Source organism: Neopelma chrysocephalum, unplaced genomic scaffold, assembly GCF_003984885.1.
Source record: "Neopelma chrysocephalum unplaced genomic scaffold, ASM398488v2 Primary Assembly neopelma1_61b, whole genome shotgun sequence".
In the NCBI taxonomy this organism is placed as follows: Eukaryota; Metazoa; Chordata; class Aves; order Passeriformes; family Pipridae; genus Neopelma; species Neopelma chrysocephalum.
Genome location: NW_020897717.1, coordinates 5677255 through 5699444, shown reverse-complemented (window position 1 = coordinate 5699444; position 22190 = coordinate 5677255). Strand labels below are relative to the sequence as shown.

Below are 22190 nucleotides of genomic sequence, written 5' to 3'. Positions count from 1 at the left end.
CGCACCCGCGCCGGGCCCCGCAGCGCCGCCGGGCGCCGGGGGACGCCGGGCCCGCAGGTACGCCGAGAGGGGCCGGGGAGGAGCGGGGGAAGGGACTGAGCGGACGGACCGGGGCCGGGGCTGCGGCGCCAGCGGGCAGCAGCGAGCGGGGCCCGCGGCGGGTCGGCGGGTGCGCCTCGGGCAGCGAGCGGGCGCCGCCGGGCCCTCCCGGCGGGGGAGCGGAGAGGGCCGCGCTGACACGGGCCAGGCCCCGCGCGGCGGAGGAGCCGGCGGGCCGGGCCCCACAGGGATGGCGCCGGGCAAGACGCCGGGGGTGTCCGGCGTGTGCCGGCCGCTGCCGGGGGAGCTGGGCCGGGGGCCTGGCCCGCGCACGTGCATTGGCCCGGGCTGGTGTGACCGACCGGGGTGCGGGGGGTGGGAGGGGGCGGGCGGCGGGCATGGGCCTGAGGTCGAGGGGAGAAGCTGCCGTGAGGCCTGGGTGCTTCTGACGGGATGAAGTCATGGGCAGTGGCTGGGAGCCTTTGGGGAAAAGGAGTTGAAGGCAGTTCTTTCTCGTAGTTTGGAGCTTGCTGGCTCTGCGAACCCAGTGGATATACTTGTACTGTAATTTACAATAGTACCTTCTTCGAAAGGAGGGAATCGTTTTGGTGGGCTGGAGGCAGCTGGAAAAATCGGTGCCCGTCTTGTTTTGTGTGCTGCGGTAGGTTGAGGGATGTGTTTATACCGTGGGGGGCACATGTGATGGGTGGAACAACATGTATTTGGGAGTAGTGGTACATGAAGGCCTATAAATTTAGGACCGATAAGTAAACAGGCTTATGTGTGTTGTGAGAAGTAAGGTGGTAAGTTGGCTGGCTTCTAAAGGCTGTGGAGGAGGGACTCTTTGGGTGGTAGGTAAGGCTGTGTACAGCTTATAGGCACAGTGGTAACAGGTTGCTACAAGGTTCTGGACTTGTTTTGTTTGGTGGCCGGTGTGGTTAGACTTAATGTGCGAGACCTTCGTGTGTAATATGAGCTGGTATGTGGACAGCAAGGCATGCGTGTTCCTACTGCTGTGCATTGGTTTGTCTGCTGCTCACACTGGGAGCTGAGGGAGATGCCTGGCTGTCACAAGCACATGAGCTTTGTGTCCTGTGGGTGGAGATGGGATAGAGCAGCAACCAGCGAGGTCTGTGTCCTGGGAACGTGAGAGGGGCTGTGAGTTGGTGTCTCACCTGTGATGAAATGGAAAGGCTGGGTATTTGTGGTTTGGTCCATGGAATACGAATGGGAAGATGTGTAGCAAATGCCACGTGTTGAGGTCATGATAGTGTTGTTCAGAGAAAAGTTTGTGCATGTCCTGGTGAGCTGTAGAACTGTGGGTATATATATTTGTGACAGGTGCCAGGCAGTCTAAATTTCTGTCTGTGAGGGCATCGATGCACTCTTCTTGTGGGTTCCAAGGATTATTGTGAGTTTTAAGAAAGTGAGGGGGCTTGATTGAGTATTTGGGTACGTTTGAAAAAGGGGGGAAGGATGTATTTGTGTGCATTATGCATATACAGGGTGAAGATTATGTTAGACTATGTATACATGTGTATATCAGGGGAATGGTATTTGTGCAAAAGGGAAACTGGAGTTTTCGTATTGCTGAGTTAGTCTGTGTATAGAGAGAGGGTGCAGGCGTTTTTGGCTGAGGCTATGAAAAGTTGAAATGGTGTGGGGGAGGGATGATGGACTGGATCCAGGGTCCCAGGTGGGTCCTGAGCAGGTTGGAGGCTATGGGGATTCTTTGCTGCTCATAGTATGGAGAGAAGTATTTTACAGTTGTGACATCTAGTGAAACTAAAAAAAGTGAATAAATATAAGGCAATTTGTCACCATTATGAATATTATCAAATTAAAGGAGGTTACAGAACAGTCAAGGGGTTTCTGGTAAAGTGTGCCTTTTTTTTTGTTTGTTTATTTTGTTCTGTTTGTTTCACTGGGTAAATTTTCCATTAACTTTAAGGGTAAACTTTTGCTGAAACTAGCACTCATAATGGTGTTGACAGGTCAGCAGCTAACTAAAAGCACTTAATATGGTGTAGACAAGCCCCCATGTATGTGTGGGCTCAGGGACTCCAACGTGTCTATTATATGTATTTATTACATGCATTTTCTAGACCTTAACACTTAACTGAGTGCACATCTGTAGAAGGTGTGGATCTTTTGTACTGGACACGTGCTTGTGTTTGAGAGAGGGTTAGTGCATAAACATTTGGGAGTTGGAGATTTGTGAAGAGACAATCCATTTAGAATAGAAAGCTGCTTGGCACAGGTGGAAATGAGGAATAATTGCATGTGTGTATCCCATGTTCTTCAAGTTGGAGACAGTACGTATTATTTGTTTACGTAGCCACTCGTCTCTTGTTCTGCACAGATATTTGGGGGAGGTTGTTACATAGAATAGTGATCTAATTACGGCACATAACATCAGATGAGGGAAGTGTAATTAATGTAGTATGGAGAGGGATGCATAGAGGGTGCAGAGAACCCATTTTTCTTTTATTGTAATAGCCATGAGATGATCAGTTAGTAAGGCAGGGAACTAGAGAAAGAGTAGTCTTGTAATTATCCTGGACAATCTAGTTCTCTTCTTGTCTCTGGTGTGCATTTGTCATTGCTCACTTATACTTTTCTAGTGATGATCAACTAATGTGTGCTTCTAACTTACTAAACTTGAGACCCTGTCCCAAGAAATATAAACCTATCACAACTGAAATTACGGCTTGTGAAATCTGTGTGTTTGAGGTGCTCAGTGTCAAGAAGTACTGCTCTCGAGGGGGCTAATGGAGAGTAGGGAGTATTTCTTGCATGAATGTGTTGCCTCCATATTACAAAAGGGAAAGGCACTAAAAATCCTAGTACCAGTGGATTTTTAGCACCACTCTTAGTAGTGAATTTAAAAAACCTATGTTTGTGAAGTATTTGTATTACTCTTTGGAGCAGGGTTTATTTAGGCTGCAGCAAGGGATGGGGTAGAACGGTGTTCAGCCAGTACTGTCCATTTGGAATGGAGCAAACTGCAACACACCTGGATGAATGTTGCCATAGTGTTCAAGGGGGCAGGGATGAGGTTTTCTTGTCAGTGTGGTTTCTGTTGTTTTGTTTGGTTTTTACTTGTCAAAAACCACTAAAAATGAAAATTGATCATTTGGTAGTGTCTTGGATCATCAGCCCAGTAGGAATGCTTATATCTGCCACGAAGGCCCACTGCTATAGCTCAGGAAGTGGTAAATGGCTTCTTTTCCAGTCAGCACTGGAAGATAACTAGCTAACTGTTGGGTTTTGCCAGTCTCTTCCAAGTGAATGGGAAAGCCTTGGTGAAAGAATCCAATCTTTGTACTCCATGTGTGGAGTGTGGAGAGTGATGTTTGTAATAGGCCATGCCTATCTTTGTGGCCATAGTTTTTTTTTTCTCTAGTATTGGTTCGTTCTACCTACCACCTTAATTGAATCAAATATGCTCTGTTTTGTTTGGCTTTTGTTCTGTTCTTGACACCTTGTCCAGAAAGTTTTCTGATCTCTCTGAATTCAGTGCTGCACTAGCATTTCACTTCACTTCTCTGTGAAAATGAAGACACATACTTCAGATCTTGGGCCTTTTAGAAATCCAAGTGATTTGATCTGAATATTGTTTTTATCAGTAAATCTAAGGAGAGCAATGTTGATTTCTTTAGAAAACTGTTAAAGTAAAAATTTTTTCTGTCTTGGGTCCTTCCCTATTTATTACTTTTTTCATTCTGTGCTTCAGTTGTGGTCTTCAAGATCTGTGCTTGATGGTCTTCAAGATCTGGCTTATAGCTGTACAGGGTATGAATGGTCACTTCTTCCTTCTCACTGGCTGTTAGCAGTGTGAATGCAGGATAAATGTTTTATGAAACTTTGGGAGGGGTCTGGTTTAGCCCTGGTCTCCAACATATCTGGGAGGCATATATAATATTCAGGGAATTTAATGTCAAAATCTGGACCAGGTATTGCAGCTTATTAATAAGAAAAAAAATAAAAAAACCACCCAAATAGAGTGACATCTGACTATAGAAGCCCAGAAAAGAGAAATTGAAAGATGTGTCCCTGAAGTAAGAATAAGGATGCTGAGTTTCCAAAAAGATTATCAAAACTGATTTTCATTAACAGACAACTTTGCAAACTCACTAGCTATTCAGATGATGTCTTTGAGCTTTGGGCAGATATCTAGTATAGGAAACTGTGGTCAAACTGCTTAAAATTTGCCAATCCTGTGCAGATTCATGTTTGTATTATGTGCTAAAGTCAAATAAAAAACTGAAGTATCAATGAATGTCACTCCAAAAAAAAAACTGGTCTGAAAATCTTCACATGAGATGGTAGGAAATTCAGTGAGCTGGTGTAGCTCATCTCCAGTTTCCTGAGATGAGCAGTTCAGTGCATCTCAGTTTCTTGAGACATTATTGGCATCTTGAAACATAAGGGTTGCCAGTGAGTGTCGGTTAAATTAGTCTTCTGTTTCTTAGAAAACCCTATTTTGGGAGAGAAGGCACAAAGATGTTTTAATGTAGAAAATGATAGAAGGGAAAACTCCATATCTCAGCAGAAAACAGCCCTTCTTACAATTTTGAAGGAAATTAGTCAGGCCCAGGGATTATTGTTCTGCTAGGAAAAATGTCATCCACAACTCCTTTTCTCATGCACCATTGGTTCCTCATTAACGTTACTATTATGCCACTACTATCCCATGCTGTAAGTTCTCTTCATCTCTAGTGGGAAATTACTTTTTCATTGAGTTTTCTTTCAAATAAATAGTACAAGTAGGTGCTTAAGTCTATTTTCACAAGAGTTAACAGGAAACATGTTAGAAAAACATCACATTTCAGACTAGGCTACTGGAAAGCTTAAGATGGCTCTTCAGTGTGTATGGTAATGACAAGTCAATAACCACAAACTTCCAGTTAAATCACAAAGGAAAGCATCATTTGTTCTTGGCAGTTTTCATGGGATTAGTGTGTTAACAGAAAATGTCGTCTTCAATAATCCTACTTTTGTGTCTGCACCCCAGTGTTGGAAGTTGACCTTTACTGAATGTAGAGCAAACATGGCTCTGCACTGTTAGCATATGAATTAATTGTTTTTATCAGGGAGGTAAAGAAGTAAGATGATGACTTGTTGAGCAGAGGAGGTAACACCTTTTTGTAATTTGTTAATACAATACTGCTTTAGTCTGTTCTCACCAGCTTGTTTGTCCTGATAAAGCCAGGTATTATGTGTTCAAAACTCATGATCTTGTATTTAAAATTTGGTATACAAAAAGAAAAATTGGTGACTGGAGAGAACATCTCAATGATGAAACTGTTGGTAAAGAACTGATGTTTTGATTCAAGTGAAACAATGAATATTACGTTGGTCAGCTTATTCAAAAAGAAAAAAGCTCTTTTCTGGCAGCTTTGTGGGTTAAGCTGATGTGTAAGTAAAAAAAGCATTATTGAGCACATGCTGCTCTTCCTTTCCTATCCCCACCTCCAGTGAAGCCATTGACATGAATTATTGGGTTGTGTTTTCAGTTTTATTTAAAAAGTTTTATAAAACAATAAATGTGGGTGATGCATGAAGTGTGTAGATCTTGGGATTTGGGGTTTTTTTAAACTGCATTCAGAGAAGTTTTCTGGAAGTATCCCATTAGCTTTTGAAACTGCTAACCTGTAAAGGGGTGGAAGCAAAAGTGGGTGAGTGATGATACACTGCTGCTATTGTTATTTAGGGAAAGGAACACTCAAATTCGCAGTACAGCCCTCCTTTTTAGGGCTTTTTAGATGTGTGTTGACAGCTTAAGTCTGTGGGTCTAGTCACTGCAGCTCGAAGCTGTCATAAATGAATGGACAGTATTTGCTGCATTGATTGTATTTACATTAGCAAGCAGTATGATGCAATTGAAGAAGGTTGTAGAGTGAAGCTCTAACTTAGGCAGATTCAGTGTCCATAGTGTGTGTACTTCATAACTCTTTATTGTAGTCCGGTTCTGTGGACTGTGTATGTTCCAAACATTGGTGGGTATTAGATGCTTTCCCAGATTTTTGGTTTAGGTTAATCTTGGAGATGTTCAGATACTGCATTCAGGAACTTCTGTGAGATGTGAACCAAAGTACTGGGAGTGGGGTGACAGATTTGCTTCAAAAGCACGGTACTGATTCAAATTGAAGTGGCAGCATAGATGTACCGACTGGGTCTCTAGATCTTAGAGCATTGCAGAGGGTGTTGAGCTGTGCAGGGGAGTGGGTTCTGCCTTCTGCTGCCTCCTAAGTGCTGTTGTCAGGACTGCAGAAATTGTCTTGCTGCTCTCTGACTGAGGATTGCTTGTTTATTTTGACTGGTAACTGAATGTCTGTTCCCAAATTATTGTCCCTAGTTTTGAAATTTTGTGTGAAAATGACTGATGTTAAAACTACTATAAATTGTGGAGAGTAGTTTTTTCATGGTTTTACTTTAGTTAATCAAGAATATAACTAACCGTGTGAGCAGCAGGTTACGAGGCCTGACTTCCTGTGACTTTGTGTCTTGTGGTTGGATTTTTCTGGGTATGCTGTATCGTGAGCTCTGAAAGTATTTTCATGTGTGTGGGGCACTATCTGTCCTGCTGTCCTGTATGGGAAGTTGGTTTTAGTAACATAGCTTGAGCTTCTACTGCACTTGTCCTCAAGGGGCACTAGTTTGGATGTCTCTCCTTGACCTGACTGTTTATTTCCACAAAACTCACAAGACCTGATTATTTGCGAAATATTTACTCTTGTGTTAACTTCTGAGTTCTGGCCAGTTTCAGTGAAACTGTGGGGAAACACAACACATATAGCTTGGCTTGCTGCTGTTTTATTTTCCACTAATGCTATCTCTTGTTTCACTGTTGTGGTTTTTGTTGTTATATTTGTTTGAGGTTTTCTTATAATTAACACTATTCAAAATGTCTTTCAGAACAGTTAAAAGTGTATCCCCCCCAACGTTTCAGATAACATATCTAGAAATAGGAAATGATTTTCCTTACAGCAGCTTCTTAAGGGATGCTAAAAATCTCTTCTTCGTAGGATAGATAAAATTCTTGAGAGTATCCAGCATGCTTATTAAACCATATCCAAATAAATATAGACAGGTGTGAAGTTGCCTTTGTATATTGCAGATGTATGGAAAGTACCACATATAGTAGTTTGGGACCATGATTCTAGGAGAGAAGTGAATGAGGGTTTTGAAAATGTATGTGCTGAAGTCTCTGGAGTACTGCTAGGCTGGATTTTGAGGGTGGTGGATTAGCAATTGGAGGGGGCGGGGACTTGTGTTTGTGATTACCCTTGTGACCTTGAAAAACTGCTGAAACTGTAATGTGCTTTGAAACTTTTCAGATGAGAAGTACTGTACTGAAACTGTGGTACTGCAGGCTGTTTTGAGTGTTCTGTCTTCAGTGTATAAAGCTAAAGAAATTGTTCCTTTTGCTTCTGTTTGAAGTGTGCCTATACTCGAAGCATTGACTTCAGAGAGCTCTAAAGGTATGAAAGGTGAATCTAGCACAGATATTATCAGGTTTTTTTCTGTCCTGTCTGCTCCTGCTTTCTGTTTCCCTAGTATAGTAATAAAATATGTGTCTGTACTGTTTGTTCCAGTTCCTGACAGGAAAATCTTATCCTGGTCAAAAAGTGCTCTAAATACCAGCTTGTGCACAAGACCTCACCTCAGATATAGTACTAGTTGCAGGCACTGGTTTCTACTGATTGAGATTAAGTTTGGTTCTCTGTGGGACATTTGATAAAAATTGTTTATAGCTGACTTTTCAGGAAAAGGCTACTTATTTTTAGTGTGCATAGTCAGAAGAAACATGAAGTTCTTTTCTTACTTCAGCTCTTGTAAAACTTGAATCCAGACCTAACAGAGGTAGTCCACTGACTCCCCCAGGTAGTGTTCAGTCCCTCGTCTTAGAAGGTAAAGCAGCTCCATCTAGCTCCATAGAGTTCCAGTGCACAGTACAGTCTGTTAGGACTCATGGATGTCTCACTTTGGGTGTTGTCAGCAAGAACTGAAGTGACGCCCCCAAGGAGGTTATTAACAATGTCTAATTACAGGTGGGATTTATACCCAGTGAGTGTTGTTCAGTAATTGTAGGACTGCTGCCTATAGGTGTATCAAATGGACTCCTCCGATGGGGTGTTTATCCATTTACTAGCTTGTCATGTTTTCTGTGCCTTTATCACTTTTCCAGGAGACATATTACAGCAAGAGATTTTTTTGTTTCGCTTTTCCTTTTCTCTGAGATGATGTCTTTCCTGCTCTTTTCTTTGCTGATTGCTTAGGCTGGTGGATGGAATCATGCAAAGTCTAGGTTGTATCTGATTGTGTTACTCTGAGGAGTACTTTATCTAAGCTAGTAGAAGGTTGTGCATAAGACTTCAAATAATAGAGGTTTTACACATAAACAAGATGAGAACACTGTTGTGAAAACAATAGGTAGAGCTGGGGGGAAGAGGGGAGTGTGAAACCTGTTCTGTAAATGCTCTGTAAGTGCACCACAATTCAAACTGCTGTTCAGAAGATAACCTCAAGTTCATAAGCATTCAGTCATTTAAAAAGTGCATTAATAATAGCAATTGTTTGTTTTCTCTGAGGATTTCCAACTAGGCCTCTTTTAGATTCTGTGCATCTCTTGCAATGTAAAGAAACTGGAAGCAGTTTAGTGTGTCTGTCTCTTACAAGTAATTTGTGGGATCAAGGAAAAGACAAGCATACCACTTTGTGGATGGTTACATTAGAAAGAGATGTTTCTTAGTGTTTGCTGGAGTCAATAGCTATTCAGTGTCCTCTGCAGGCAGGCCTTGAGAGCTCATTTGTGTTTTCATAAATGGTAAAAGCTAGAGTTTAACTTTTTCCTGTGTTTTAAAATGGAAATAATAATTAGGTTTGTATGTGATGTGGAAGGAAAGGATTGCTAGGACTCTGCCATAATGATGCTGATGTTTTGTATCCTACTTTTATATCATAGTAAACAATAAATTTATTTTACTTCTGGTTTCCCTTTGATTTGTCTTATGCTGAACCATGTCTACACTTCTATGTGTTTTCTTATGGTATTTGAGCATGAAAGTGATGGAGGTTAAGAGCCTTTGAAGATTAGTATCTGGCTTGTAGCATTACATACAATAGGATGACTTCTCTCTTTCTTAACTAGAATGCACCAAAAAAAATTCTATGCCAGAGAAGAAATTCTTTAAAATATTTAATGAACTCAAAATAGCAGCTGTTGTTAACCAAAACAGCTTATTTTGTGGTTTTGACTATTGTTGCAGTATTATTTTAATCTAAAGAAAAAAAGGAATGCTGTTGACTTAGCATATCTGACTTCTGGAGGGAAGAGGATAAGGTTACAAACAGTCAAAACAATTTCTGATTTTTTTAACATGAAGTGAAAATGGTGCCTTACTTCTGGAGTCGGAGGTGAAGAAGTAAAATTCCAGAATAGTTCAGGATTCTTGAAATTAGCTTGTGTACTGCTGTTGCCAATGTCAGGAAACAGAATTTAACATGGTCAGAAAAATGTCACTGTGGAAGGTACTCTGCAATTGTACTTTATTAATTCATAGTTGGAAAAAAATTTCCTTGAAAAATACCATATATTCTCAGTTGTATTTAATGACCATACTGTTTTCAATCTGAAGTTTTACAAATTTCTTAATCTGTACAGAACGAATATAGGGCTCCCATCTAGGAAAAGTACTAGTCAGCTACTACTGGAAGTGATTTGTTTTCACTGTTTTGTTTTGTTCAGGCTTAGCAGATTCAGATGTGTTTTGTATAAATAAAAACCTGGAGTAGCAATGCCATAAGTGAAGTAACAAATTTTTTGGAAAGGTTTCTCTAGGTTCGTCCAGACTTGAAACCTGGTTATGTTGTCAGCTTCACAAGGAATATGAAGCTAATGTGGAAAACTCCCATTTTGTCTCTTACTTCATAGATCTTGTTTGTTTGTTTATTGAAGCACTGATTAAAACAGAAGCTCGTGAGTACAAAGTAGGCATGACAGCTTAGATCTGTCGTGAATTGTCAGATTTGTGCTTGAAACCTTTCTGAAGTAAAGTAATGGTCCTAGAACACTGGACTGGAATGTTCATTATCCTTTTCTGCTATTTCTCTTCTTTCTAGTACCATTAGTGCAAAAAGAAGTGGTGAACGTCTGTGAGCAAACTTTCTTCTGTACAGTTCATTTTGTTCTGATTTCAGAACACTTCCCAGTTAGTGTTTATCCTGTCCTTTCCTTGGGTCAAAGTCTGCTACTGTTACTACAAGAGAGAAACTAAAATAAGGCAGGAGAGGACATGAAAGGTAGTGTTCTTAGTAAGGAAGAAAATTACAATGCTTTCTAAAGAACTTATGTAATAAATTCATTAATAACTTCAGCTAATACTTGAGTAGGCAGAGCACACTATTCATCGAGGGATATTCTTTCTTATTCTCATCATGGGGTTCTGTTTTCTGTTCGTCTGCTTGTCATGTGAAAGATTTTTATCATCAGATATGCAGCCTTTTATTACCAAGTGCTGCTGCCTGCCACCACCTCCTGGAACTGTTTGCCTTTCAGAGGTATCTTGACTCTTTGATACTAGCATGGGTAAAACCAGCAAGTGTAAGTTGACCACTGACATTGCTGAGTGAGATGGGGAGGAGCTTCTTGGTCTTAGTCTTCATTCTCTGTCCTTTTTGTTTATGTGTGGTTTCTTTGAGCTCTTTCTCATGTTGTATCCCCTCTTGATAAAGGCTAGGGGGAATGAGAGAAGATTTAGTCTATAGTGCTTTTTCCTGAACCGTGCAAGTTGCTGGTTTTTTTGGTCCCAAATTGTGTAAGAAGTGCTGCAGATAGTGGAAAACTTAGTGCATCTATTTGTATTTTGGATGTAAGGTATTATGGAATTAGTAGACTTCCATGACTGTTGCTGAGGAAGCAAAGATTCTTCTAAGGTCTTTGGATGACTGAAAGTATGTACTGGGGCTAAACTGCCGTTTAGAAAGCAAAGTTAGAGCTGATGTGATCCAGAATGATTTTTAAATTAAAAGGGGAAAAAGCAATAAGACTTAATTGATTCAACCAGCAAAGGTAGTGCCTTCAAAATCTTGGAGAAAGGACAGTTCAAGTAGCTAGCATGTGATTCAGTTGAAGATGAGTTTTTAATTCTGAATTTCTTTTGTGTTGGTTTCTGGTCATTAACTCTTACATTACCTCGGTGAGAGTGCTGGGGACTAGACATATCTGATATTACTTCTTTGCAACTGTTTAAAAACAATGGATATAGCATCTTCTTGGAAGCTGACTCATTGCACATAATATGGCTTTGGTTTTGTCTCTCATTATGAGGAGTTTGTTCTCTCTATGCAAACAGATTTCTGCTACATGCTGCCTAGTTGGTGAGCATCTGGTATCCCTCTGTTTAGTTAAAGATCCTTAGAATAGTTTGTTTTTTTACCACTTTTCAATGTTGATACAGTACAGAAAAGAGAGTTTTTGTTAGGCCTCTGCATGCACTCAGGCATTTGCTTCTGGAACTCACTCATAATCCTGATTTTCATTAAGGAAGAGATTTTCATATGATTACCCGAGTATGTTAGTGCTGCTGTATTTCTGCAATTTTCTACTTCTAACCATGTGCAGGATCCTCTTCCTTGTCATGCTGCTACTCAACTGTGTCTCATCTTGTGGTGAAAGTTAGGTCATGTGCATATGTTGGGTATATATTGCTGAGATTAATTTTCTTTTAGTTTAGCTTCTTGAATCACCTTGCTATATGAGGATATGAGATGATGCAAAAGTTGGAGTAGAAAATACACGTGGCAGGAAGTGGGCTTACAGCAGTTACCAGTTTAGCTTACCATAACTTATTCTAAGATTGCACCTTGAGATGTTTCAAAGGATGTTCTTGTGTAGTTGTTAACATGGGTTCTTGGATACCTGGTGACCTGTCTTGTAAATGGAAGTACTATATTTACTTGGAATGTTACTGAAGAGAAGACCATAGAGAAGTCACATAACTGTGACAATGATCCTAAAGAAAATCCAAAAGCAATCCTAAAGAAAAAAGGGCATGCAATTAAATGTTGACATTAAAACATCTATTATAACTAAATTGAAAAGGTCCATCCCCTCTTTTGGATTTTCCCCAAATGCATAGCCTGCTACAGATGTTAATATGACTCCCTTCACAGTAGTCATTCCGGTTTAATTAAATACCAGCGGTTGCTGACAAGAATATCTGTAGGCACGAGAATACAACAGAAACCAAAACTTTGCATAGTGAAGGTCATGGTAAGGAGTTTGCCAGAAAGCTCCTGAGCAAGTCAGGCTGTTTTTTCTGTGCTTTTTGTCACATTTGCAAATTTGCGTAGGGGATAAGAGGACTGCCTAAGCTCATTCACTGTGGTGGTGTTCACTGCTTAATGTGCAGCTAGAGTATCTTATCCACTGCCTGTTTCAAGCATAAGTTTTGATGAACTGCAAAGGGAGTGAACTATTTTGGGTGAAACATGAGTAATGTCATCAGTAGTAAAGAATAGAGTTTGCAGTTGTTTGTCAGGCACTGACTGATTCTGTGTCCAGGAGTTCCTGTATTTTTTCAGTTTCAGAGGTCTCATTAAAATACATTTTCTTGCAATGCAGCTGGGGAGAAATTCAGACTATTGGGAAAGGTGGAAGCAATCTGAATTCCAGAAATTCTTTATAATGTCCATAATGAAACATGTTTGACTTTTCTTGGTCATTTGCTGTTATTTGTCATGTCTTTCTTTTCCCTTTCTCAGCCACCTGTTTCTGTAATAAGTTTTAGGTAGAGTTACAAAGACCAAGTTTTCCCTTTTATAACCTCTGCTATTACTGTGTAGTTGCCAGATACCTTGAAAATTATCCAGAAACTCAATTGCTTTATTGCTGTGTTTCACGTGTTGAGACCTGCTTTTTTTTTAATGCACAAAGTTCTTGTATTTAGGCTTTGGAACATTTGAATTCTGCAAATTGTTGAAGCATAGAGCTGGTTCCTGTTCACTGTTTCAGGCATCCTTGCTATGTTATATAATAAAGAAAACCTTCTGTTTCACTTGATAAAAGCATTAAATACTGCTCTATTTGGATAGCCCTATCAGTAAGTAGTTTAAATCAACCTGTAGCACAACATTTTTGAGCCCCTGAAAAAGGTGACTGGAACAGTCTACCTGGCTTTACCAAGGGTCAGTCATGCTTGACAAACCTGACTGCCTTCTGTCAAATGACTAGGTCTTCAACTGAGGGTAGAGCAGTTTGGATGTTTTTATTTTTACTTTGACCTTAGCAAGACTTTTTAGTGTCCCACAACATCCTCCTATTTACAGTCTGAATGGGAGGATGACTAGACAAGTGAAAACTGGTTTTAGAGGGTGGCCCATGGTTCGTACTCTGCCTGGACAGCAGTTAAACTAGAGCTCCTCAAGGGTCTACTGTGACCTACTCTTACTTTTTTTTATTTAATGTCTTCATTGGTGGCCCAGAGAGAGATGGAGTGCACCTTCATCAGTTTGTGGTAGACACAGAAAGGCAGGGTGGCCATCCTGAAGTACTCAGGCTGGAGGAAGGGGCCTGTCAGAGTTTTAAAATGTTCATCAAGGGCTCATCCCAAGGCCTGCTTCCAGGACTGGTAACCGTGCTGCAGAATGGTTGGGTTGTAGCTTTACTGAGAAGGACTTGGTTCTGGTGAACAGCAGGTTGAATACAAGTCAGCAGTTCACCCTGCTAGTCATGAAAACAGCTTTATTTCCTTTTAGTTGGCATTTGTTTCACATGGTCCCAGACTGCATCTGCAATACTGTCTGCAGTTTTGCTCCTGTGCTCCCTACCCTCAAGAAGAACAACACTGATAAACTTCAAGCAAGTTCACCAATATGATCAGGGAGCTGGTGTCTGTGACCTGTGAGGGGATGCTGAGAGCCTTTTGTGACTGTTTACCCTGAAGAAGAGATGCTTAGGAAGGATGTAGTAGCAACCATCCTGGTATAGGCAAGGATGGATACCAGGAAGATGAAGCCAGTTTCTTTACTGAAGTACACAGTGGGAAAACAAGAGACAGTAGCCATAAATTGAAATTGGGAGGATATATGTTGAAAAATTTTTACTGTAAAGAGGATTAAGAGATTTTAAGTGATAACCTGTAAGCCTCTGTAGAGGTTTTCAAGACCTGAGTAGATAAAACCCTAAGCACCTGGGACTGAGGTCAGCGTTGACTGAGCTTTGAGGAGGAAATGGATGACTTGCTGGGTCTGCTCCACTCTGAATCATTCTATGAAGAATCACCCATGGATGGGACTTAGTAGGAAAACTAACCAATACTGTTTTATTTGGAAACTTCATTCCTCGTGTGAATGGTGTTTATTTCTAGTGCTCCTAAGTAAAATAGCCTTACCATAATCACTTACTTGTGTTGACTGTTTTTGATATTAAGCATTACTTACTTGAATCTGTCTACTGAGTAAGCATGGAATAAGCAAGGTACATTCATTGAATAAACTCATTTAATCTAAGAAAGAAAGGAAAAGTACTCTTTTTCAGTGTCAAAAATATATTATGGTTATAATGTAACTATATTATAGTTAACCATATGTCTTGCCTTTGTTATTCTTAACCTTGTGGTAAAACAAAGCAATTTGTAGAGCATTTGAATTTATTGGGGAGGGAGGAGGAAGCAAGATGCTGGATAGTGGAACTAAATCTCTGTTTATCCGATATTGGTTCCCTTCCCTCTTTGTCTAGGCCTGTGAAAAAAACTGTTATCTTAGATGCTACATATAAACATCTCTAAAATGGACAAGGCTTTGGTTAGAGTCTTGCTGCAGAAATTACATACTGGATGGGTTTAAGTGTGATAGCCCTTCTCATGGGTTTGTGAAAAGTGCAACTTCAATAGTTTTTTTTGTAACCAAGAGAGTGTAGTGAATACTTGTGTGTTTCTGCTTGTGCTTTTAAAGAAATCTGTAGTGGCCAGTAACAGACTTCTTTGTCATGGTTTCTGTGCTTTTGAATAAGTTGCTATCTCAGCTTTTAGTCTTTCTTTTCCTTTGCATGCAGGGTCTGGATATATTCTTGTAAACTCTTGCATTAGTGTATCAGATTTTTCCATTATCTCTGCACTTAGACATGCATGCATACACATAATTGTATTCAGGCGCTCTCTGTCACGTGGGTTACGTATTACTGGTTTGGAAACGGATTTGGTTACACGATATCTGTGAAGGTGGTATGTATCGGCAGTGGGAGTTTTTTGGCAAGTAGTGGCTACTGAATTGTTGATATCTTAAATCGCTTCATGCTTTCATCTCTAACAAGTTAAAAGCATTCATGTGATGTTTTGCTGCATTACGTAGACAAATAGGAACTTCTTGACTAACTTGACCTCTTCCGGTGGCTCATGGAGTTTATCAGTTTCAGTTTAGCATTTGCTATTGAGTTACAGATTTTATTGAAAATCGTGTTGAACTAGGAGAGAAATTGGTCAATTCTTCCATCTTACTGCTTTCAGACTCACAGGCTCTTCTGCTTTATTCACCCTTAATATACACGGAAGAGTCTCTAAAGTGAATCTCTATCAGAAAGACAAAGATCTGAAAGAAGTTTTGCTTTTGTACTACGTTCAAGGTAAGACTTTCAAAATTGTCCGTGATCAGATGACAAAAAGCATGAATAGTGAGACTTGCAAAATGGGACTATTTCTGAGTTCTTGGCTTCTTGCACATTATACTATTCCTGCAGACTATTATGACTATTTACTTAGTACTAAATACTTTGTTGAAATGCACTAATGTTCACAGGCAAATAACCTGGCAGTGGCTGTGTTTCTTAACTAAAATGGTCAAGTGAGTTGCTACTTGTAGCTAGTGTTTACTATGCAGAGCTGTCTTTTGGGTAGCATAGGTGTTTCTAATTCTAAAACTGATATACTAAGTTGCATGATACAATATGGAATGTCTTACTAAATTGGCAGTGTCTTAGTAACTTTTTTGTTTACTTTTTATTCCTGTGCTGAGCTTACTGTAGTTTGCTGTGAATGCAGAGAATGAATGCAGTGAATGCACTCGAGTGATATTTTGGTCACTTTCAAAACATTGGGAAATAATTGGGAATCAGAGGGCAGGTTTGCTCTGTTTTGGAGGGAATGGTAGATGCATTTCTTTCAATAAAGCCATAGCTTCAAGCACATGCACAGGCGGCACCTGTCTGCAAGTTAAAACACTGATCGAGTGGTGAGAGCCATTAACATCATTCAACAGTGATGCCATTGACTTCAGCTTACATGCACAGTTTGACAAAATGTTATTAATGTTTGTTGTGTCATTCTCACACCACTCCCAGGGAAGAGTGGAGGATATATATGTGGGGCCATGAAGATGATCAGAGGGCTGGAGCACCTCTCGTGTGATGACAGGCTGATAGAGTTGGAGTTGTTCAGCCTGTGGAAGAGAAGGCTCTGGGGAGACCTTGTAGCAACCTTCCATTACCTAAAGGGAGCTTACAAGAAAGCTGGAGAGGGACTTCTGACCAGGGTGTGTTATGACAGGACAAAGGGTAATTGCTTTAAACTGCAAGAGGGTGGGTTTAGATTAGATAGTAGGAAGAGACATTGTGGCTGCCCTCTCCCTGACACTGTTCCAGGCCAGGTTGGATGGGGCTTTGAGCAACCTGGTCTAGTGAAAAGTGTCACTGCCAATGGCAGGTGGATTGGAACTAGGTGGTCTTAAGGTTCTTTCCAACCCAAACCATTCTATGAAGAATGGAGAGGCACATAGCTGTCCATTGCAGAGACAGTACTTGTGTAAGAAGGGGAATACAAGGCTGTGGTATCTGGTTGTAGAAGGGATGTTGGAGACATTCACATGTAGTCACTCAGAAGGACCTAAGAGTTATTTTGGGGACTAATATAGAAGTAGCACTTAATATAGGCAGCTGGTTGCCTAATGCTAGCAGTTTTGGGGAGGTGGAAACCTACTGAAATTGGCACTCATTATAATGCATTCAGCACCTATTTGAAGGCTTGGATCAGCAGTCTTCTATTCATGTAGCTATTTCTGATTTTTTTGTGACTGTGGTTTTGTTTTTTATGTAGCAGGTTTTACGGAACTATTTGTGTAATCCCCAAGCTAAATGTCTTACTTTTTCTTTTTAAACTGCTAAGTTCATCTGATTCTTTCAGTTGTTGCTCTGCAAAAGCCTGAATACTTAAGAGTATTCCTTTGTGTGCCATGATTGTTTTATGGATACATAGTTTAATCCAGATAGTTTGTTAAACTAGTATAGAATACATGCAGGATAAGCTTTACGTGTAGTTAAGTGGTAAGACTGAGATGTGAGTTTTGGAATATAGAAATCATTTTAAAATGTCTTGGCATGTTGTCTCTATAAATGGGATGACAGAGTAGGGTGTTTGCCCCCTTGCTACAGTTAATGTAGTTTTTTAATGCAGCTTTGTGCTAAGACGTTCCCGTCACCATTCAGTCCACCAGGGGCATGTCTTGCAGCCAACCGTGTCCAGGAGCAGTAGTAACCTTTGGTGGAGGTGGAGATGGTGTCTTAATCTGTGTTATCCAAATTTGCCTGCAGGTGATGTCTGAAATGATGAGTCATATAAAGTGAATGTTGAATTATTAACGTGCTTGCTTTCCCGGAATCCTTTTTGCTGTCAAGTCTATGTAGACGTATCGTTACTGCATTGACTGCCTGTCATGTCCTTAAGCACCCTCTCTAATAGTGATTTCTTGAAAATGGGCATGGTCTTCTTGCATGTTACTTTTAACATTCTTATTGACAAAATTGCCCTTTGAATTTTTACAGGTGTAGTTCGACACGTATTGTGATACTTGCATAGTGGCAAAACTAATACAGTTTTTACTCAATAGAAATATTTGAAAGTTCAGCATTGAAATATATATTGCAAATTGAGAGTTTAAACTGTATTGATTAAAAGTGAATCCAAGTGATTTGTTGTGGAACTGAAGTTGCAGTATGAATTGGACAAAACTTTGAGTATTTAGGCTTGAAAGTTGCCAAATGGCTGCTTCGTGCCAAGTACTCCTCTGTTTAGATGACAAGTGAAGCAGTTCAGATAGCCTCAATGCAGACACCTGAAAAAGATTCCATGTGTCCAGGCAACGATACTGGAGCCTGCTGCCAGAAAAAAAGGTAATGGAAATTTGCTTCACTCTGCAGTTCCTAGAGATAGTAATTTTTTTGATTAGACTTCAGGCTTTTTCTTGAAAAGTTCATCTAGCCTGATGGAAAAGTAGAGCATGCTATAAAAGAGCAGGGGGGGAGTAGGGTGTTTTCTGATGTAGTCTGAGAAGTCATCTGTGATCCAAAACCTAACTTTCTATACTGTTCTGTGGATTGCATATCATGTGATTACAGGTGTATTGATTCTGTTACAGTATGGGAGTATATAATTACATATCACATAGGATCAGCTGCTTCTCTTCAGCATTTGTTTGTAACTGCCTTAAAAATGCTTTGAGATATGCCTTATTTGACATGAATCAAATCAGTTCAACCAGGTTGATTTTGGAAGGTGATAAATTTGTTTTAGTAATAAGGGAGTGACTTTCTAAACAGATGGATCCTCTTAAAAGTATTTTATAAGTGCTAATTCTCTTAATACTAATACAGTGCTGTTACTGAAGTAACTTTACTAGTAATTAGAAAAATTGTCTTAGCATGGAGGAGACAAAGGAAAAATCGTTCTAAAGCTGTAGTCGAGGTATAAAAATAACTATGTATTTTAACAATTCCTATTTGGAGCCTTCAGTTCCTGTATTTTAAAGAATGTTAGTTCTTTTCGAAGACTATGTGTGTGTAGGCTGTGAGTTGACATAACAGATGCTTGAATTCTCTCTTTCCAAGTCATGTGCTTTGCAGTAAACATTAAAATGCCTATAGCATCATAAGTGTTAATAGTTGACTGCTTGTACTATTGGTGTTCTTATGTTACAAATTTGAACGTGATGGTGATTTTATTGTGGTGTTGAACGACCTCTTTTACATTTAATTTAACTCCTGTTGTGTATAAATTTAGCAAGTGGTAACATGGCTAAAAAAAGCCGCAAATAGATCCAAGTGGCTAAGTAGTGTGGCAGAGAATTTATGCCTTCTGTAACTGTCTGCACATCAGCAGTGGCCAAGATTTTTTTTTTTAATGCTGTGATGGCTCAGTTTTAGTGCATTTATACCTGAAGACTTACTCTTACAAGATGAGGGAAGAACCTTCTTGGAGAAAGGGAAAGTCCTTCCTCTTATCAATAGTATCATATATAAAGAAGTAAAAAACCACTCTTGCTATCCCTTATAAATTTGATATAACTTGCTTTCTGTCATTGTCAAACATATCAACATTAGGGAATTGCTGCTGAATTTTCTGTACCCGGTGCTAAGTGAAATACTGTAATTTTGATGTTTTTGCTTATTTTTCACCCCACTTGCTGTTGTTTAAGTGCCTTCTAAATTTTGGATGTACTTGGGGTCCCACTTAGGGATATATGTGTTATATGTGTAATATATGGAAAAGTGTGATGAGTTGGCATGCATATATTGTAATGGTTTGATTCCTCTAATAGACAAAATGGGATGCTATTGTGCCTTTGAGAATCCTTTGTGGGATATTTGTTTTAAATACAGAATGTGTACAGAAAGACACGTATAAACCAGGTTTAAGGTTTTTTTTCTTTCAGGAACAGCAGAAATATGATTGGGGTATTAAGGATAAAGAATTCCTTATTGGCTTCAGTGATAGTAGCAAGACTTAATTCAAAAGCTGACTTATTCTAAATGCATTGCTGGCCACTAGGAACTAGGGTGAGGTTCTCAACCCAGATAAAAAATAATTTTGGGGGACTCCAGCTCTTAGCTGGCTTTAAAAATCACTGAATACTGTTCAGAGAAGAATTAGTCAAGATAACCGTCTGCAGATAATCTGTTCCTCCCCTTTGTGACCATTTCATATGAGTCAATATTAAAACAATATTAATCTTTTGAAAACTGTCAAACTTTAACTGTATCCTACAACTAAAGCATCTTAAATTTTTGTAGCTGTCCCCTTTGCTATCTTAGCAATCAAAGTATACAATTATGTCAGGTTTCTTACCTACAGTGTAATGAAGTTTGTGAAAATGAAATTTCTTTATTGTTCAAATGCACATACTTGCTACTGAATTAGCTGATCTGAAATATGGTGCTTCCTCTGATTTTCCTGACAACTGATCCTGTAGGATTTTTAATTTTTTTTTTCTGACAACCGATTCAGTAGGAGTTTTTTTATGATTTTACGCTAAAGCCTTTCTTTGAAAGGCTTGACTAGAAAGGGCTAAGCCTTTTCTACTGCATGATCAACAGAGAAAGTTTTTATTTGCAAGATTACTACTGAATTTGATTAATACCATATTTTGCTAACACTTTGCTCTTTGGGGGAAAGGAGTGACAGACTCTGGATGCCCTTTAGTACTGCTATAGTAGGTACAGTGGATGAGACTGAAGTGAGATGCGATTTAGGGACATGCTGTTTTGGCCCAGAGGACTTCAGAAGAGATGTGCCTTGTAATGTTATCAGGTGACAGGTGTGGTGGGTTCTTTCTCAGAACATTTAATTAGTGCTCAGGCTTAGATTTCTGCTGGTTTTATGCAGGTGGACATTACAAAGTCTAAGTAATCTACCCATAGCCACTGTATTTTTTAAAAACATCGATTTGAAGGCCAGGTGTTAACAAAGACAGCAAATGGACAGATGGTTTCAAACTGATTAAGTAGCTATTGCTACCCAGGTATTCTAGCTAGTAATGTGATAATGAATTTACCTCATGGGGAAACACTATAGGAATGTGCTGAAATGATAGGCACTGCAGTAATAGTGCAGAAGTAGTTGCCCGTGCATATCACTCTATGTCTGAGCTGGAATTTTGAATGCCTGTCAGGAAGATGAAGGTTTGCAACTTTGCCCTTTGCTTTAAGAAAAAACACAAACTCATACAGAATACAAATGCATCTTCCTCAATCTGCAACTCCCGGATTGCTGTGGAAAGCATAATGTGTATCTGGAACCGTACTTACATTGCAGTGATTACGTACAGTAAGATAAAAGCTAGTTAGAAACTTTTGCAAGCTCTTCCCTAGAAAATCCTAGCAGCCCCAATAAACATGTTTGTTCAAAGTCCTCTGCTTACAATCCTTTGTTGTTTTAATTGAGGTGTTGTTTGTTTTTTTTTTTAACGAAAGCTAACATATAAATGGAATACATTTTAACTCTTGAAGATAATTCCTTCTCTTTAGTTCAACTAAAGATCAGATCACTTAAAATGAAAGCATTTTGTACTTGGATGTTTTTACTGAAGCATGTTAGATGGCCTCTCTCTTCAGCCTCATCTCGTCCTAAAGCTGGCTGTTTGAAAAGCTGTCCGGCATAACTGATGGAGAGATGATTCCACATTTCTCTGCTTGAGTTATGCTAAGCATAGCTCTGATCTGTTACAGAAGAACAGAGGAGTAAGTGCTTGCCAGTAATCTCCCAGTAGGCAAATACAGATTGAGTACGTGCATTCTGAATTCCAGTAAGGCTGGCTTTTCGTATTCCTTCATCTGATGCTTGTATAATTCAACAAAGTTTGATTTACTCCTAAGCTGGATGAGCAGTCTGTGCTTCAGGCGTTCACTTGTACCAGCGTAACTGTCTGTACGTCTGCTCAGCCACACACATGGAAACGGGAATGAGCTGCTGGGAGCAAATAGCACTTAAGCTACCACTGCTGCCATGACATCCGCACAGCTGTTGTGCGAATTTACTGATCTAAAGCTTACCTAAAAGTGAGTCACAGAGAATTTAAGAGTTAAGAAGGTGCCTTACAAATACATTTTAAAGACAGGTCTGCAGGAAGAAAGTTCAGAATAGCTTTTGTAATATGTGTCAAAAAGTCCACCATTTCTGAGGTGATATTTTAAAGTATGGACCTAATTAGAATGCTAAGCCCATGATATTATCAAGCTTTTAGGTGAGTGTAAAATACTGGTATAATAGTGGCTTCCTGTTGGAAATTCAGCATTTAATAGTTCAAACAGCTAACTGGCAATAGAAGTTTGAGCTGCAAACTTCAACCTGCTGAACTAAAGTTTCACTGGAACCCCAAGTAAA

The 22190-nt window shown here is 39.7% G+C and overlaps 1 protein-coding gene across 6 annotated transcripts in view; it reads left to right on the top strand.

The window, feature by feature from the left end:
- Positions 1–22190, top strand: part of PPM1B (protein phosphatase, Mg2+/Mn2+ dependent 1B) — a 67007-nt gene that overhangs the window by 5547 nt on the left and 39270 nt on the right. Inside the window, exons 1-3 of one of the 6 annotated variants that reach the window (XM_027682013.1) lie at positions 12–57; positions 15552–15667; positions 17858–18205. The exons of 2 other annotated variants lie outside the window; for them this stretch is intronic. The gene's annotated coding sequence lies outside the window, so the exon portion shown is untranslated. Of the gene's footprint in view, positions 1–11; positions 58–473; positions 701–15551; positions 15668–17857; positions 18206–22190 lie in introns of those variants that run through there. 3 more of the 6 variants (XM_027682012.1, XM_027682016.1, XM_027682014.1) reach the window with 3 other exon arrangements.